The 13,807-nt window shown below is 36.6% G+C and overlaps 1 protein-coding gene and 1 pseudogene across 1 annotated transcript in view; one reads left to right on the top strand and one right to left on the bottom strand.

Annotated features, from left to right (window-relative positions):
- DIAPH2 (diaphanous related formin 2) overlaps positions 1-13,807 on the top strand; it is a 983,285-nt gene that overhangs the window by 462,396 nt on the left and 507,082 nt on the right. The gene's annotated exons all lie outside the window — the stretch shown is intronic.
- On the bottom strand, positions 12,098-12,872 carry LOC106700915 (large ribosomal subunit protein uL30 pseudogene; annotated as a pseudogene).

The raw sequence follows: 13,807 nt of genomic DNA, 5'->3' as shown, positions 1-13,807 counted from the left end.
CTTCTTCTGTGCGTTTGTACTATTATATTCATAGTTTTTTCTAGTGGTATTTGAAAATGATCTTTCATGTGATGCTGACATTCTGAACTATAGCATAAGCATTCTCTGTTTTAGTAATTTTTTCAGTTCTTTTTGAACCAATCAGATGCATGGCATTATATTCTGTTTATATGAAATACTCTGTTATCATCTCATTTGGTGGCATTTTAGAGATTATCCAAATATTAGACTGACCCTGTGTGTAGGGCCATATTGAGGGGTTGAGCAGTCCATCCTAGTATTGGTGTCAGATTTATGTATTTCTGCTTCTTGACTGTTTAATTCTGTGTTGTCTCTCAGGGTTTCTGAGAGCTATAGAAACCACCCCAGCCTCCATTGTTGAACCAGAGGACCTTATAAAACTAAGCATGAGGATTCCATACAGGGTGAAGCAATACTTATATGGAACCTACTATAGTATAGTAGGTGTTTCTGTCAGTTCTTAATGTTTCTGTCACAATCGACTGTGAAGTGAAAGTTCTTTTGCACTGAGTGGTGAAAACTATCATAGTGTATAAAGTTTCTCCAGCCCCAGATGGCTTTTTTGGAGGGAGTGTCTTTTAGGCAAAGGGATGGTGGTGGTCTCCATTAACCTAAATTTATGCAAATTGTTTTTGGCACATTAAATCCAAAGGCAACAACCACTAGATCTAGTTTATGTAAGTTCCATGATCTGAATAAATTAAAAAACAAAATCATGGCTACTTTCAGATGAACAGATTTTGTGTTGGTGAAGAACAACATCACACATAGGGAACCTTGGGTTATCAGTCGCTTTAAATCCACAAATAACATCTCAACTAATATAAAGGCAAGGTTCTGCCCAGGATGCATATAATATGAACACATGCTTGCCCTTTGGACCAAGGGACATGTCAGCAGTCTAGAGAAGGGTTGAGCTTACTTAAGCAGGAGTTTGGGTACGTTTATCAGAGATAGTCCTCAGATCCTGAACATATGGGCTTCTTTTATTTGATAGCATGCCCAGGTCTCCTTAAAAGAGCCGACAGGTCACGAGTCATAAAGAGGACAGACTTTCAGAGGATGAACAATTAGTTGATGGAGTGAACAGCCACATTGTAGTGGATGCTTAGTGCAGCACCACATCTAAAGGGAAGCCAAGATCCCCCAAAGTGATGCCTCTAACCAGCAAAAAACCACGCATGGCATAACAAAGGTATTGGGTGAACTTATATTGATACATTGTCTTATTTGTGATTAATAGTCATTTTATTTTTGTAGAATTTGTCATTGGCATTTGTTCTAGATCCTTTCTTTGTATAGTGTAATCCATTGTTTTGCATTTGATGATGGAATAGTGGTAAAGTTTTCTCAGTGAATGTTTACAAATAAACATTAACACATGTTAGTAGTTGGGAAAACAATCAATTTTTGAGGATTCCAATGAAAACTGTTACTGGTTTAGAAACTTAGTGCCCCAGGCCAAAAATACTCTATGGGTTATTTTCAATAAATAATGTGAATACTGCTTTGAGGGCAAAATATTTCAAGCAAAACTAGATATGTGGTTTGTTGTAGGATTTTTTCAATTTTTGTTCAATTAGCACTCCTCGGTTTATGCTGCGAATGAATGCCTAAGCATGAACATTGTTCAGGATTGTCTCATTGTCTCTTATCTTACTCTTTTTAAACTCAATGGAATATTTAGAAAGAGTCAACAAAAAGCCAAAAATTATTTTTCCTTAAAAAAATAAGTAAAACAAGTTTAGACAAAATGAATTAAAGTCTTGGGAATTATTACTTTGCTTGCAGAGGTAAAGTATACTGAGGAGTAAGTCTAGATTTTGCAAATATGAAGTCATTATATAGATAATGATGAACAGCTGAAAAATGCCCCTCACTGGCTCAACAGAAGAAATCAGTATCAAATTGAATCAGATGAGTAGAAGCCTAAGTCCTGCACTGTAACGTTTTAAGGCAAAAATGTGAACTCTCCCTGAATAATCAAGAATATTTGAGGACATAAGATTGAATTAAGTTTTACAAAAAATCATTTGGGACTACTCCTCTAATATTTGGCTGTATGTATGCACTTCAAAGCATAGCATTAATAAGGTGTAACCATATGAGCCCACTTCGATTGAAGCCCATTGTTTATCCCTTCACCCTGGAAGAAACTGCTTTTCTGAACCTTAGTCTCATCCTCCCATGCTTTTCTTTATACTTTTATTACATAGGAATGTATATCCCTAAAACATATATGCTTAGCTTTTACCTTTCTGAAAATTTTGAATGAGTAGAATCATTCTACATACATGTTCTATTATTAGCTTTTATAACTTTTTGAGACATCCCTTTTGATGTAGGTAGCTATTTTTTTTTTTTATTTTTTTCATGATATTGTTTTCCATAGTATGAATATTCCATGATTCATTTCCCCATTATCCTTTCAGGGAATGTTTGGATTATTCCTCAGTTCAATTCAGTCACTCAGTCGTGTCCTACTCTTTGTGACCCCATGGACTGTAGCATGCTAGGCGTCCCTGTCCACCACCAACTCCCGGAGTCCACCCAAACCCATGTCCATTGAGTCAGTGATGCCATCCAACCATCTCATCCTCTGTCATCCCCTTCTCCTCCTGCCTTCAGTCTTTCCCAGCATCAGGGTCTGATTGAAACTCTAAAGTGTTGGAACTCCAGCTTCAGCATCAGTCCTTCCAGTGAATATTCAGGACTGATTTACTTTAGGACTGACTGAGTTGATCTCCTTGTAGTCCAAGGGACTCTCAAGAGTCTTCTCCAACACCACAGTTCAAAAGCATCAATTCTTCAGTGCTCAGCTTTCTTTATGGTCCAACTCTCACATCCGTACATGACTGCTGGAAGTACCATAGCAGTCTGGAAGTACCATATGCTGGAAGTACCATACCATAGAAGTACCTCTCTGCTTTTTAATATGCTGTCTAGGTTGGTCATAGCTTTCCTTCCAAGGAGCAAGTGTCTTTTAATTTCATGGCTGCAGTCACCATCTGCAGTGATTTTGGAGCCCAAGAAAATAAAGTCTCTCATTGTTTCCCATCTATTTGCCAGGAAGTGATTCAATTGCATGTCATAATCTTAGTTTTTTTAATGTTGGGTTTTAAGCCAGCTGTTTCACTCTAATCTTTCATTTTCATAAAGAGGCTCCTCAGTTCCTCTTCATTTTCTGCCATAACGGTGTTATCATCTGCATATCTGAGGTTATTGATATATATTGAAAAGGAAAGCTATACCCATCTGAATGCAGAGTTCCAAAGAAGAGCAAGGGAGAGAAAGCCTTCCTAAGTGACAATGCAAAGAAATACAAGCTGATTCTAGAGTCTTATAATTACTGAATTATGGTATGTGTGCTTCTTCTGCTTTACCAAATAATGCCAAATTAATTTGTGGAATGCTTATATTAATTTATACTACTAAAGCGATATGAGAGTTCTCATTACTTTAAATGAGTAATTCTCATACTTAGTTGTGTATTAATAGCATTTAGGGAAACTTAAGAAAATACCATTGCCTTGACCCCCTACCCCCAGACCAACTCAGTGATAATTTGGGAAGATGGGACCCAGGTATCATTTTCTCTTAGCTTTATTGAGATAAAATTGGTATACCAAAAACTGTACTCATTTAGTGTTTATACTTTAATCAGTTTGGACATATTCATATACCCATGATACCATCACTACATCAAAGTAATAAACACATTCTTTATCTCCAAAAGTTTCCTTGTGTCCATTTAAGTTTTTGTTTTTGTGGTATGAACATATAATATGAAATCTACCCTCAGCAAATTTTAAGGTGCACAATACCATGTTGTAGATCTCTAGAACTTACTCATCTTGTAAAACTTAACTTTATAACCATTTAACAACCCCTCATTTCCCCCTCCTCTCATCCCTGACAATCATGATTCTATTTTATACGTCTGTAATATAATTTGCCTATTTTATATACTTCATTTAAATAGAGTGGTGCAGTGTTTGTCCTTCTGTGACTAACTTATTTCAGGTAACATAATGTATTCTACCTCCACCTATCTTGTCATAAATGGTAGGCTTTCCTTATTTTTAAGGCTATATAATATTCTAGTATTGTGTACACATGTGTGTGTATATATATAGTATTTATGTACATACGTGTATTCATATATAAATTATATATATATATATCACTTTCTTATCCATTTATTTGTCAGTAGACAATTGAGTTTTTTCCACATCTTGGGTATTGTGAATAATGCTGCAATTACCATGGGTGTGCAGGTATCTCCTCAAGATCCTTATTTCAGTTCTTTTGGATATATACAGAGAAGTGAGATTGCTGTATCATTTGGTAATTCATTTTTAATATTTTGAGTAACTTGCATATTCTTTCCCATAGTGACTGCAGTGTTTTATATTTTTACCAACAGCATACAAAGTTTATAGTTTTCCCCAACCCTTACCAACACTTATTATTATTTTTTTTTTGTAATAGCCATTCTAGCAGGTATGAAAGTGAAAGTCACTCAGTCATGTCTGACTGTTTGCGACCCCATGGACTATACAGTCCATGGAATTCTCCAGGTCAGAATACTGGAGTGGGTTCTAGTATTACCGTTCCCTTCTCCATGGGATCTTCCCAACCAAGGGATCAAACCGAGGTTTCCACATTGCAGGTAGATTCTTTACCAGCTGGGCCACCAGAGAAGCTTGGTTTTGATTTGCATTTCCCTGACCAACCTAGATAGCATATTCAAAAGCAGAGACATTACTTTGCCAAGAAAGGTTCATCTAGTCAAGGCTGATGGGTGTGAGTCTCAGTGAACTCCGGGAGTTGGTGATGGACAGGGAGGCCTGGCGTGCTGCTATTCATGGGGTCGCAGAGAGTTGGACACGACTGAGCGACTGGTCTGATCTGATCTGATGATTAGTAACATTGAACACCTTTTAATGTACATGTTGGCTATTTCTATGTCTTTGGAGAAATGTCTTAAGTCCTCTGTCCAATTTTTAAACAGGATTATTTGGTTTCTTGCTAATGTATTGTAGGAGTTATTAGTATATTTTGGAAATTAACTTTATCAGATCTATGGTTTGTGAGTATTTTTTCCTATTCTTTGGTTGCCTGTTCTAGTGGTTATTTTCTTTGCTGTTCAGAGAAATTCTTTAGTTTGATGTAGTCCCATTTTGTTTCTCTTTACTTTTGTTGTCTTTGCTTTTTGTGTCATATTCTTGAAATCATTGCCAAGACCAAAATGATTCAACTATCTCTCTATGTTTTCATCTCTTATGTTTAAGTGTTTAATCTATTTTAATTTGATTTTTCTGTAAAGTGTGAAATAGAAGTCCCAATTTCTTTCATTGTTGTTACTGTTTGATGAATACCCACTTTTTCTAGAACCAGTTGTTAAATAGACTGTAATTTTCCCATCATGTATTTTTGAACCCTTGTCAAAGATCTGTTACATGGATTTATTTATGGGTTCTCAGTTGTTTCCTGTAGGTCTGTCTTTATCTCAACACCATGCTTCTTTGGCTACTAAAGCTTTGTGATATATTTTAAAAATCAAGAAATGAGATTATTCTAGCTTTATTCATTTTTCTCAAGATTGCTTTGGCCATTCTGAGTGCACCATTTTTTTTTTAAATCTTCCAAGGTTATTTTTATGTGAAGATGGTATTGAAAGCCAATGTCTTACACTCCAAATTATGTAGAAATTTTGTATGTTTTTCCAGGGAGATATGAATAAAGAATCTCATTTTTTGCATTGAAATCTTTTTCTTGAGTATAAATGAATTGAAGCCCCCTTGACACCATTGGTGGGCCAATTGTGGGCCATTTGTGTTTCATCTGCTTTAAAATGCTTCATTTAGTCTTTTGTCCATGTTGGAATACTTTGGTGTTGCTTTTCTTTTTTGTTTTGTCTAATTTCTTGATACATTTGGAATATTAGTTTTCTATTGCTTGCATATTTCAAATAGTTCCCAATTTTCCTGTCTTTTTCCCTCTTTTTTTTCATGGTATCTTTTCTGGAACATTTCTTGCTAATTGTAATGTACATTAATTCATCATTCTTTTAGTCTTTGTGCTTTTATGTCTGATGTAAGAAATTCCTTTCTTATCTAAGGTCATGCAGTTATTATTCTTATATTTGCCTCTAAATGTTTTAAAAAGATTGTCATTTACCTTAAATCTTTAGTCTACCTGGAATTGATTTCTGTGTATACTGTAAAGAACAGAATTTCATATTTTTACATGTGAATAACACTTGTGCCAGCATTATTTATTAAATAATAGGGGAAGTCAATCACATTTTCTTTTTCCAAGAATCTATTGATGATTCTTCATTCCACCGCATAAATTTTATAATCAGCATGTCAGACTCCAGCAACAGCACAAATTTTGTTTGGGTATTTTATTGGAATTACTTAAACTTTGGGGACAAATTTGTGTATATTGAGATCCATATAATACATGATTCTTCCTATTCTGAATGTGGCATGTGTATCTGTTTACTTATTCATTACTTTCAACATCCTTTTTCCACACTCTCCTAAATTATCTGTTGTTACTTCTTATTTTGATTAGTTTTAAAAGTTAACAAGGTAGACATTGTTTTGCTGACTTACAGAGGTTTGCTTAGATTTACTCACATATTTCACTGTCATGAATACCTTCCTTCTTCAATGAAAGAACTTCCTCCTGGGATCATTTTACTTCTTGCCGAAGCACATCTTTTTAAAGTACCTTTAGTGAGATTCTGGACATAGTAAAAATTCTATTTGCTTGAAATTGTATTTATTTCATCTTTGTTATTAAAAGATATATTCAATGAGTATGTAATTCTAGCTTGCAAAAATTTCTTTCTTATCTATATGAACAAATTATTTCACCATATTTTGGCTTTGGTTTTGTTAAGCAAGCTGTAGTTTAAATTGACATTCCTTGGAGGTAACCTGCCTGTTCTATTCTTCTATCTTTTTTGGTTTTTGGTATTTTATAGTTTTATTAAGATGTGTCTAGGTGTGGATTTTTTCATCCTTATGTTTATCTTGATTGATTGGCTTCTTGAATTTAAAATTTGTTCTGCTCCATCAATTCTGGAAAATTTTTTAGCAATTTACATTTAGAATATTATCCTTCTCCCATGCTGTCTATTCCTGCCTACTGTTAACTCCAATTGCTTATTTTGAACATTCACACTCTCTTTTGGGTTTTTTTTTTTTTTTTTGATTGTTTAGTTTTACATCTCTTTTGTATTTTGTCTTTATGTACTGTAATCTAGAGCATTTCTTTCAGGTTTATCTTTCAGTTTACTAATTCTTTTGTGATTTGTACCTAATCATCTGTTTTTCCTCTCCAGTAAGCTTGCTAATGTCACTTATCGTATTTCTTATATCTAGAAGTTCTTTGTTTATTGAATATTCTTACATCTTTAAGGTCTACATCTTTATAGGTCTAATTCTATTGTTTTTGCTCACTCTTACTAATGTTTGTTTACTTCTTTCTGTATCATCTGTATTTTTATTGTGAACTAATGACTTCCTTGGTGGCACTAGTGGTAAAGGAACCACCTGCCAATGCAGGAGACATAAGAGACCAGATTTGATCCTTGTATGGAGAAGATCCCCTGGAGAAGGGAATGGCAACCCACTCCAGTATTCTTGCCTGGAGAATCCCATGGACAGAGGAGCCTGGAGGGATACAGTTCATGGGATTGCAAAGAGTCGGACAAGAACTGAAGCGACTTAGCATGCAATGATTGCTGAGCCTTTTTGGAAATGTTTTGAAACTGAAGTATAAAGATACTTTTCTTCCTGGAAATTTGCATGAATGACTGCCCATTATATGGGAACACTGCCAAAATGCAATCACTTTAAATTCTCAACGTGTTTCTTAATAACTAGGTATTTTAAATTCTGACTAAAACCTGCATGGGCCTGGCTTGTGGTTAGAGGTTTACAGGGAGACACTGGTTACTCCTACAGGTGTCCACAGTCAAGGAGAAAACAGACAAGACCCTGTGCTCTTTTTCTCTGTGGGTTGGCCTTCTTTGTTTTGTTCGTTTGTTTGTTTTGTTTTTCTTTAAGTCCTTCACTGGAGAGATTATCTCTTGGGGTTTTAGATGTACATCAGAACCAACTTTGCCTATACCTTCTGAAAGCTCTAGGCTTTGTGTACCATCCTATGTTTGAGGACCATTAAAGTTAAAAACTTTAGAACACTGGAAACTGGTGGGTTTTCCTGGGGCAGAGTTGGCTTTCAGTGTTTGGTTATATCTCTGGATTAATGCTTTCCTTTAGTTTTATTTCTTTGAGCAGAGGTGGGGGGTGGATATTGTAAATTGCTTGACAGCTTATGTTTTCATATGAAGTTATTTTTAAGAATTTTATGCATTCTATAAATTGACAGTCCCTAGACAATTTGACTACCCAATTGACTAGGGTAACTAGCTAGAAACAGAAGTCTTTTCTAAAGTATCTCAATGACTCTTTTATTTGAAAGTTGGAAGACCTGCCACTGTATTCGAATCAGTATGTTTTAAGTTCCACAGATGCCAAATATTGTTTCTCCTTAGTTAAAACAAAAACATGTTGTCAGCTTGGAAAGGGTACTTGATGTGTCAAAAAATGTCCAGGATAGTAGATGCTTCACATGGATTTTCTGTTTCTTTAACCAAAGGTACAACTTAGATATAACTATCTAACTAAGGTATAACTAAAAAGAGATGCAAAAAGCAAAGGAGAAAAGGAAAGATATACTCATTTGAATGCAGAGTTCCAAAGAATAGCAAGGAGAGATAAGAAAGCCTTCCTCAGTGATCAGTGCCAAGAAATATAGGAAAACAATAGAATGGGAAAGACTAGAGATCTCTTCAAGAAAATTAGAGATACCAAAGGGACATTTCATGCAAAGATGAGCACAATAAAGGGCACAAATGGTATGGACCTAACAGAAGCAGTAGATATTAAGAAGAGGTGGCAGGAATACACAGAAGAACTGTACAAAAAAGATTTTCATGACCAAGATAATCATGATGGTGTGATCACTCACCTAGAGTCAGACATCCTGGAATGTGAAGTCCAGTGGGCCTTAGAAAGCATCACTACGAACAAAGCTACTGGAGGTGACGGAATTCCAGTTGAGCTGTTTCACATCCTGAAAGATGATGGTGTGAAAGTGCTACACTCAATATGCCAGCAAATTTGGAAAACTCAGCAGTGGCCACAGGACTGGAAAAGGTCAGTTTTCATTCCAATCCGAAAGAAAGGCAATGATAAAGAATGCTCAAACTACTGCACAATTGCACTCATCTCACACGCTAGTAAAGTAATGCTCAAAATTCTCCAAGCCAGGCTTCAGCAATACGTGAACCATGAACTTCCAGATGTTCAAGCTGGTTTTAGAAAAGGCAGAGGAACCAGAGATCAAATCGCTGACATCAGCTGGATCATGGAAAAAGCAAGAGAGTTCCCGAGAAGCATCTATTTCTGCTTTATTGGCTATACCAAAACCTTTGACTGTGTGGATCACAAACTGTTGAAAATTCTGAAAGAGATGGGAGTACCAGACCATCTGACCTGCCTCTTGAGAAACCTGTATGCAGGTCAGGAAGCAACAGTTAGAACTGGACATGGAACAACAGACTGGTACCAAATAGGAAAGGAGTACATCAAGGCTGTATATTGTCTCCCTGCTTATTTAACTTATATGCAGACTACATTATGAGAAACACTGGGCTGGAAGAAGCACAAGCAGGAATCAAGATTGCTGGGAGAAATATCAATAACCTCAGATATGCAGATGACACTACACTTATGGCAGAAAGTCAAGAACTAAAGAGCCTCTTGATGGAAGTGAAAGAGGAGAGTGAAAAAGTTGCCTTAAAGCCCAACATTCAGAAAACTAAGATCATAGCATCCGGTCCCATCACTTCATGGGAAATAGATGGGGAAACAGTGGAAACAGTGGCTGACTTTATTTTTGGGGCCTCCACAATCACTGCAGATGGTGATTGCAGCCATAAAATTAAAAAACGCTTACTCCTTGGAAGTAAATTTATGACCAACCTAGACAGCATATTAAAAAGGAGAGACATTACTTTGTCAACAAAGGTCTGTCTGGTCAAGGCTATGGTTTTTCCAGTAATCATGTATGCATGTGAGAGTTGGTCTTTAAAGAAAGATGAGCACCAAAGATTTGATGCTTTTATACTGTGGTGCTGGAGAAGGCTCTTGAGAGTCCCTTGGACTGCAAGGAGATCCAACCAGTCCTTCCTAAAGGAAATCAGTCCTGGGTGTTCACTGCAATGACTGTTGTTGAGGCTGAAAGTCCAATAGTTTGGCCACCTGACGTGAATATCTGACTCATTTGAAAAGACCCTGATGCTGGGAAAGATTGAGGGCAGGAGGAGAAGGGGATGACAGAGGATGAGATAGTTGGATGGCGTCATCGACTCAATGGACATGATTTTGCATAAACTCTGGGAGTTGGTGGTGGACAGGGAGGCCTGGCTTGCTATGGTTCATGAGTCGCAAAGAGTCGGACACAACTGAGCAACTGAAGTCATTGAACTGAACTAAGGTATATCCAAATGCTTCAACATTTGTTTTGCATATGAAAAACGGGAAGTAAATACTTAACAGTAGCCAGTCAAGTATGTTTCTATTACAACTGTTTTGAACTAATTGGAATGATTTACAGTATTACAATGATTTTGGAAAAAGAAGCCACCTCATGTTTGTGTATAGATTCTCTTTCTAAACAGTGAAGTGTTTCTGCCTTTAGATTTGCATAGGAGTTGTGGCATTCTGATGTGGCACATTTCATTGAACAGTATGGCCATTCTCTAGTACACTCAGTTTTCATAGTCTGCACTAACTTGCATTGTTCCATATGCCTAAACAAAACTCATGGCTGAAAAACACTGAGTTCTTAATGCAAAATGATTGAATATTGTATTAGCATACACCTGTATACTTGAATGAAATTTCTAGATTGTCCTTTGGGATATTCAACTAAAGTACGTTGCACGGTTATCATTTCAAGAACTGTAAGATGTTAGTAGCCTTCTAACTTCAAACCTATCCAACATAGGTGTCTTGGCTATTGGGGTAGGATTCTGCTTTTGAAACATTTATATGTAATATTTTATAGCAGTGCATCCTTGTATTTGTTTGTCATGGCCATGATGAAGTGATACCTAATGAAAGCAGAGTGTACCTAAATAACATACTATACTCCTGACACCTATTTTAAGTAATATACATCTTCTGTTATATACCTGAGAATATCAGTTTGTATCCTTATTGTGAAAAAGATATTTTGTGTTTAATTTGAAATATGTTAATTCAACATACATTATAGTTATATGTATATAACTGGATGTGTACTATACTTAGGCAGACTATAGTACATTTAGACAAGGCCATATCCACCTCATATGCTATTTAATATTCATAATGAGTCATTCATTCTGTATATTCTCTACATTTTTTAAATTCTTAATGTCACCTTTAAGGTTTAATATGATTTTCAAGTTTGTTTTTGAGTATAGAGTGGAACATAAACAAAATAGAAGATAATTAGCATCAAAGGAATGAATACTTTTAGTAATTATCTTTCAGATTAATTGTAAATCATGTAAGTCATTTTAGAAAGCAATACATTTCTGTAAATAGGATCATGACATTAGTAGTGGGAGTTGAAATTTTTATGTACAAAGTATTCACAATTTTTCTTTCTATAATTATAGAAGTTGTAAATATATCTACAATCTCTATTAATCTAATACAGAATGAGAACACTTTGATGAATTTAATTGAACTGAAATTAGGAAAGTTTAGATACACATGATTTCTATGGCCCAGATTTTTGGCTGCAGAATGTAAAATAAGGGTTGAATTCCAAAGAGATTTTGACAGATTATGAGACTGACGTGCTGCCTACTGCGCTAAGAGGGCGGATGAGATTTTGACAGAAAGAATCATCAGAACTTGTGAAAAAGTGAAACGGAAAGTGTTAGTCACTCAGTCTTTTTTTTTTTTTTTTTCAATTTGTTTCGATTGTTTATTAACCAGATTACACTAATAATCCTGGTAGATACCTTAGTTCATCCTTCTAATAAGCCTGTTGATCTGGTCTTCCCTGTTGCCAGCATCTCCATCTTCTACAAAATGGGTGGTCTTTTTCTTCATTCCACCTTGTGGAGAAGACAATTTAAAGGGCCACAGGAAGTTGTTTGCTTCTTTGAAACGTTTTCCAATGGTATAGATCTCATGAATCAGATCCTCCATGCAGATGATTCCATATTTCCCAAGAGATCGAGCAATCAATGCGTTGTCTGTCAGGGCAATTCGCTTTTTGTTGATTTTGCCATAACCACGCTTGTAAATCAATTCATTTACAGACTTCAGATTTGGGTACCCCCATGCAATGTATGGCTCCACAATTCTCAGTATGTTAATTGATGCCTTGTTGAGCTTCACAAAGGTGCCGTTGAATATCTGCCGGAGGCGAAGGAGCTGCAGCACCTTTCGAACCTTTGGGCTCACACCGTTGATACCTCTGATCCTGATGACAAACGCCAATTTGGGTTCCGCGGGTACATAGAAGTTACCGGCTTTTCGTGCCATCCTAGCCATTCGAATTTCAGTTCTGTACATCTGCCTGTATTCCTTGTGGTAATGCTTAGCTTTTTCATAGATAAGCTTCCTCCTTGCCTTTCGAAGCATCTTTTGGGCAAACCTCTTTCTCAGTCGTTTGATCTTAAGCTCTGCGAAATTCTTCCGCTTTTTCTTAAGGGTTTCTGGCACAGCAGGAACCTTTTTTTTCTTCCCTTCTGCACCCTCCATGGTTCCAGCCGGGAAAGAACTAGTCACTCAGTCTTGTCCAACTCTTTGCGACCCCATGGACTGGAGCCTGCCAGGCTCCTTTGTCCAGGGAATTCTCCAGAATTCTCAAGAATATTGGAGTGGGCTTCCATTCTCTTCTCTAGGGTGTCTTCCCCACCCAGGGATAGAACTCTGGTCTCCTGCATTGCAGGCAGGTTCTTTACCATCTAAGCCACCAAGGAAGCCCTCAGAACTTGTAACTGAGTGACAAACTCCAGTTCGAAAGCTTAGAGGATGGAGAGGATGCCAGTCCTATTGGCAGAATGGGGCCTTTAGGAGAAGCTGATAAGGTAAGGGATCAGAGTGAAGATAAATTCTCCTTTAGATTTGTTGAATTTGCAGTAATGATGGTGCATGGAAGTAGGACAGGCTGTCGGTTTGAAATATGGAACTTAGGAATTGGCAGGAATGCTGAGGGCTGGAGCTGTTCATTTGGTGATATTAGTGCTGAGGTGATATTGAGAAGTATGCCTACTCTGGTCAAGTTGAAGATCAAATTGGTAGGAAACATGTAAAAGACTGCCTCTTTGTAAGATATAATTGTCATACTCCAAGGTCATGAATTTTCTCACCATGTTTTCAATTCTTGTCTTTAATCAACTAACATTTTTTGAAAGGAGTACTTCCACAAGGAGGTTTAGAAAACCTCTCCCTGAGTGTTTTAGACTATTTAGTTAGCATTTTAACATATCTTAACAGATGCTTATAGTCTGTTTTAAGAGTTACAGAAATGATAGGAATTCCAAACCAAAAGAGGGAATTGCAGCATGACCTCTTGACAAGAAATGCATTTTGGGTCAAATGCAACACAAATGACTGTCAGTCATATGTTGATTATGGTCTCACTGTGCAGGCAGGAGTATACACAGTCCTGATCTGTCATTTTCACGAGGGCA

Source organism: Bos mutus, chromosome X (assembly GCF_027580195.1).
Source record: "Bos mutus isolate GX-2022 chromosome X, NWIPB_WYAK_1.1, whole genome shotgun sequence".
NCBI classification, from domain to species: domain Eukaryota; kingdom Metazoa; phylum Chordata; class Mammalia; order Artiodactyla; family Bovidae; genus Bos; species Bos mutus.
This window is presented reverse-complemented; position numbering and strand designations above follow the sequence as displayed.